The following is a 5,979-nucleotide window of genomic DNA, read 5'->3' as shown; positions in this document are numbered from 1 at the left end:
AAAATAAAATAAATAAAAATGTACTATTATGATAGAAAGACATAAAAAAAAATCAAGCATGGAAGCAATGTTACACATTAGCTTTGCTCTGGCCTTCCTGATCAAACTGATTCTCTTCTATTTCTTTGTTTTGCTCCATCGTACCATTTATCTTGCAATGAAAAGAACACAACAGAATTAACTTCTATTAGTTGTCTATCATCTTTCTCTAGTAAATGGAAGATTCATTTTTATCAGTCCTCCAATGTCTGCAGGATGAAATTTCAAAATTCAAACTAAGCCTATAATTCCAGATATCATACAAGTTCTATGGAATCTACAAGCTCCCCACTTTCTCTTCCTTTTACAGTTACACATACTATTTCAGAATCGTTTTAAGATTAGCTTCCATTTTCCATGTCTGCTGTAGCTGGTTCCCTTTCTTTTTCTTCTACATTTATCTGAGTTTCTTTTTTCTTTCTTTTCTTGTAGGCATGGTCAAATTGGATCTTCCCATGGCCTCTTGTTTTTTTAATCTTTTAGTTATTTATTTGGTACAGGGTGTCACAATGCAGCTGAGATTCATAGTGATCTTCCTGTCTCAGCCTCCCCAGCACTGGGATTATAGGCATGCACCACCACATCATTTTGGTGACCAGTACAGTGCATCCGGGGTTCTGGGCCTGGTGCAGCATGTAGTACTGGGGATCAAACCTGGGTCCTTGCACTTGCCAGGTAGGCGCTTAAACTGCCTAGCTATCTCCCCAGCCCTTCCCATGAACTCTTCCTTCCCTAACGATCCAGTAAGCATGTCTTCTTTGAAACTGTCTTGGTGTTTTCCTCATTTTGATTCAACAGTTAATTCAGAGTTTTCCCCCTTAGATAATAATGAGCCAACACTTCTACATCACTGGACTCACTGACTTGCACACTGTGCTGTAGACATTCAGTAAATATTTGCTGATTAACACAAGAATTAGAGGACAAAAACACTTGTGTTGCAAATTAAGCATATCAATTTTATTATGGGCACTGTGTGTCATAATAGGCTAAGTTATAATTGAGTCCTCCTTTTATGTAATCAAGCTTGTCAACAACTATTGGTCATATGTCAGGCATCAGCTAAAACTCTTACCTACTAAATGTAACCATACATTGTTCTTTTTACTACACTAATCACACTGCAATTGTTTCTTCATTGTCTCAACTCCCCCCGCCCACCCACAGATTCCACTTGAGCAAAGGTCTGCCTTGCTCACCACCATCTTCCCAATACCTAATTACATAGTAGTCTGTCAGTCCATCCATCCACCCATCCTTCCCTCCCTAGATAACCAGCCAAGCAACACTGTACCATTGACTTCCAGAGCCTCAAATTGCAGTTCTGGTCTTTCAAGCTAAGATATGGTTAGCCACTTTATTCCAAAAAGACTCCCATTTTCGCAAGTCCCAGTTTTTGTACCTAGGAATTTTCAGACCTCAAAAATGTTCTTTAATGATCATTTAGTTCATATATAACATGACAAACTCCATAACACCAAATGTTTAATGTTCTTTCACATTAATTCTACCTACACATGAAGACAATGGAAATGTACCGTATATCTATTCAACTTACAAGAATTTAATTACCACCTTCAGTAAAAACAAAAGAGAAAAAACAAATGGTTCACACAGTATATGCTTCACAGTGAGTACAAAATAAGCACTAGATTTCTACTATCCCTTTTCAGTTCTTACACGCTTCACAGACAAGCAAACTAGTTCATAAATGCTAAAAATAATAAATAGTATGCTGTTCCAACACAGGGCAATAATTGGCTGTGTTGGGCTTTCTGAGAAATCATGTCAGTCTCTGATATGATGCCTTCTTGGAGTACTTTAGAGTACTCAACTTTCACCTTATCCATGAAATTCAAAACAGACATTGCATTAAATGCAATGCTACTATGTATTGGGGTGGGTTGCTTACATGATCCCCAAGTTTCTTCTCAACTACAGGCATATTTAGGTAAATACAGCCCAATGTGCTTGGAGCTACCATTATGAAAAACACCAAACATCTCTTTTCTTCTTCCTGTCTCAGTAATATCTAAATGAGAGTTATCATTTAAAACTTAAGACATATGAATAGAACAAATGTCAAAAAGAGAAGTGGTGAGAAACAGTAATATCAGAGACCTTCCTACAGTGCTTATTACTACAAATCATTAGATACAAACAAGCAAGGTGCACCCATTCTAGAAAAGAAAGATCTAACTCCAAATCATAATACATAGAACAATAGTAAGAAGGAAGCCCACAAATATCTATGCCTTAACAGTATCATATGTATAAACATGGAGACAAATGATATGAGAGAAATGGCTTCTTTCTAGATTCCAGTAAATCCCTACTATCATGTGAATCTCTCTTCTGGGACCCAATCCAGCCCCAAAGATATCTCCCTGAGAAGTACATGAGCCTGTGTAGGCTGCCTTATATTCTCTCTTCTTTGAATAACAGGCGTGGGTAGGGGCTGGGGAGATGGCTCAGTGGAATAAGTGCTTCCCTGGCAAGCACAAGGGCCTGAGTTCAATCCCTGGTTCCGCCAAAAAAACAAACAAACAAAAAAAAAAACAAAAAAAAAAAACAGGCGTGGGTAAATTCTTCAGAGTTAAATGCACAATGGATAGAATTCCACTCAGGTATAGCAGAGTAGATGGTGGCCTTCTGTATTAATTCTAATTGGGTAAATTATCATCTCAATTACACCTGGTTAGATGTCAAGAAGGAGGTAATCACAAAAAAAAAAAGTATGCCCCCTCCCAAAAGAGCACGAGGGAGCTTCTTGGTGAACGAGAGAGGGGGAAAAAAAGTTAAAAATATCCCAGCACCCTTAGGGTCTTTCCTTTGAAAAGTTGTTTCTCCTCCACTCTCACTGTGTGATCTCGGTGGGGCTGACAATCAAGTTCCCTATGAGCCTAGCAGAAGAGTAGTCATATGACATTTTCATGTTCAATCTGAACAATCAGGGTCCTTGCCAGGAATTTGTAAATACTCAAAACAGATTTCTGTCTACTGGAAGGAAGGCCCATAAACTTGGAGGGTATAACATACGAGTTGTCTAGAGTCTGTCTTTTGGATGTTTATATAATAGAACGGGGCTTGCAATTAGAGAAACAGAGGTGGGTACAAAGAAATTAGGAAGTCCTTCTGTGTGTTTGAGAGTATACACAAGAATATCACTTTGTGAAGGACTGGCAAGATAGCTCAGCAGACTAAGCGGCATCTTAAGCAAGTGCAGAGACCACAGTTCGATCCACAGTCCCACATAACACGCCAGCCCTGCCCCTGAGGTGCCCTGAGCCAGCAAACAAGTCCAGGCATGGTGGCACACAACTGTAATATCAACACTGGGGAGGCTAAAAACAGGAGGATCACTGAGTCTGAGCTGCGCAGAGAGAACCTGTACCAAATATATAAATGAAAAGAAAAAGGAGAGAGAGTATCACTTTGTGATTTTTGTGGCACCCTCTCGCTGCCCAGATTTATGAGCCTATAGATCTCTGTAGTTCCTGGCCAAAACACAGAATGCACTTCCGTAATGTTATATAGAGTGAAGATAATTCAAAAATTCAGGATTTAGAATTGAGTAGTTTTTTTTTTTTTTTTTTTTGCAGAACCGGGGATTGAACTCAGACCCTTGTGCTTGCCAGGGAAGCACTTATTCCACTGAGCCATCTCCCTGGCCCCTGAGTAGTTTGATTTTAAAAATATAGAGAGAGGACATCCGAAGTAGTGGGTCAACATAAGATGTCATTTCTTTTTTAAGATGTCATTTCAACTCTGTGAAACCTATAAAGAGATAGAAAGTTACACACTAGGGGCTGGTGAGATGGCTCAGTGGTCTAAAGCACCTACTTAGAACAAACTTAGCAAAGCACAGGGACCGTGGTTCAATCCCCCAGCACCACATGCCAGCCAGCCCTGCCCCCTGGCGGGCTGAGTTGGCCACACACACACACACATAAATTTTTTTAAAAATTTAAAAAAAAAAAGTTACACACTGTATTAAGTTCTCAAATGCCCTCAATTCTCGTTCACACATAGAACTGTGTGAAATGTGTATGGAATACTAGAAAATAGCTAAGAATCATCAAAATGCCCCAATACTCTGGAAAACAGAAATCTCCTGCTGGTGGTAGTCCCAATGTACAAAAGAAATATATCAAGGAAAATCAGTATGTTATTTTGCGGGGACGGGAGATAGCTCAGTAGAATAAGCACTTGCCTGACAAGCGCAAGATCTTGAGTTCAATCCCCAGTACTGCAAAACATAAAAGTATATTATTTGGCTAGAGATCTGTAAGGAATTCTCTCACCTATAACTATGTTTCTTCGACCATATGAAGCCCAACAGTTGAAAAGTTTTCCTCATTTATGTTCACTGTGCATTCTATAGAACAGGCCTGCTATTGTAAGAGAACTCAATACCTCCTCTCTGTTTAAATTTAATCACAAACAAATCTATCTTACACAAACGTGTAGATCCTCCACCTCCACCTTAGATATACTTCAAACGCACGAGTGTCACACACAGATATACACAACTGGCTGTAATTATCTCCCAGACACAGATATCTATAATAGACCTGGCAGCACCAGCTAACGTTTATGTTTACTTTGCTTGTATACCTGTGTACCTGTTTGGGGTGGGGGCGGGACAGCGGGGTAGAGCGGTCAGTGCAGGTGACACAGGCCTTGCTGTGTACTTTAAAACAGTCTAGGGAGTGGAGGGGACCTGGCTGGCTGGAGAAGGCTCCCCGCATGTTCCAGATAGTCCAACGCCACGCCTACCTCACCCTACCTGAGACTCTTTAACGCACACTCATTTTGTACGCCCAAACACTCCGGACAGCTACCTCCCTCCTCTCCTAGGGCCACACCTGGAGACCTAGCCAAAGCACAGGAGGGACCACAAACTTTGGGGACCCGCTTTGCACCCTGCTGCCATCACATCCACATACGCCTCGCGGGAAGCCCGGCCGGTCCAACCCGCAGCTCGCACACCGATCCCGACAGGTGGCCACCTCCAGGCCGACGGCCGGCTGCGCGGCGGTCCCGCCGGAGACAAGGGGTGGAGCGGGATGGGGGGTCCCCCAGGTCCCGCTCTCCCGGCCGGGGCAGTGGGCGCGCTGGCCCTCAGCCTCGCGCTCGTCTGCCATCTGCAAGCGAAAGTGCGCGACCCAGTCCCACGGCCAGCGCAGGGCACGCCCTCCGCCCCGGAGGCAACCCCTCGCGGCCGTGGCCCGGGTCCAGGAGCGCGTCACCGGCTGGCGTCAAGCCCGGAGGCCGCGCCGCTGCCGCGCGGGTGTCAGGGACGGGGCTCAGACACCTGGCGGCGCTCGCTCTCCCCTCACCTGGTGCAGTCTCTCACCCCAGGGACCAGTCCGCCGGCCCGCTCTCGGGACACGCTTCACCTCAGCTGCCAGCCATTCCGGGCCCGGCACCGCGTCCACGTAGCCCCGCCCCCTGCTCCCGTTAACGCAGGCGCAGTGCTGCTGCTGCCGACCGCCCTTCCGCTTTCTCCCGCCCCTCCCCCGCCCTTTCTTCAGGGTGATGCCACGCCCCTATTTAAAGGGCCAGCCTCAGCGGACGGCCTTAATGATTACTGTCTGAAGGACCACAAATTTGGAAATATCACAGGTGGAGGCAGAGCCAATAAACAGCAGTCTCTGAGAGGAGAGAGCAAGTCTTTCAACTCCAAGTTAGTGAATTTACCCGGCCTTCAAGAACGGTAGTCTGGGGCTGGGGAGATGGCTCAGTAGGATAAGCACTTGCCTGGCAAGCGCAGTCCTGAGTTCAATCCCCAGTACCGCCCCCCCCCAAAAAAAAAACAGCTCAGCGGATTAAAGCGCTGCAGGGGGTTTGATCCCTGGGGCTGCTGTGCCCGCCCTGCCCCCAGACGTGCTGAGCCAGCAAATAGGATTGGGAGCGCTTGTAATCCCAGCTCTTGGG

General features: G+C 44.8%; 1 protein-coding gene across 1 annotated transcript in view; it reads right to left on the bottom strand.

Moving 5' to 3' along the window:
* Positions 1 to 5,485, bottom strand: part of Vps8 (VPS8, CORVET complex subunit) — a 241,770-nt gene extending 236,285 nt beyond the window's left edge. Inside the window, exon 1 of the mRNA XM_023700650.1 lies at positions 5,382 to 5,485. The gene's annotated coding sequence lies outside the window, so the exon portion shown is untranslated. The remainder of the gene's footprint in view (positions 1 to 5,381) is intronic.
* Between the last annotated feature and the right edge of the window lie 494 nt (positions 5,486 to 5,979).

The sequence above is a fragment of the Octodon degus genome, unplaced genomic scaffold, assembly GCF_000260255.1.
Source record: "Octodon degus isolate 3935 unplaced genomic scaffold, OctDeg1.0 scaffold00126, whole genome shotgun sequence".
NCBI classification, from domain to species: domain Eukaryota; kingdom Metazoa; phylum Chordata; class Mammalia; order Rodentia; family Octodontidae; genus Octodon; species Octodon degus.
The sequence above is the reverse complement of the archived record's forward strand: the minus strand, read 5'-3'. Positions and strand labels throughout refer to the sequence as shown.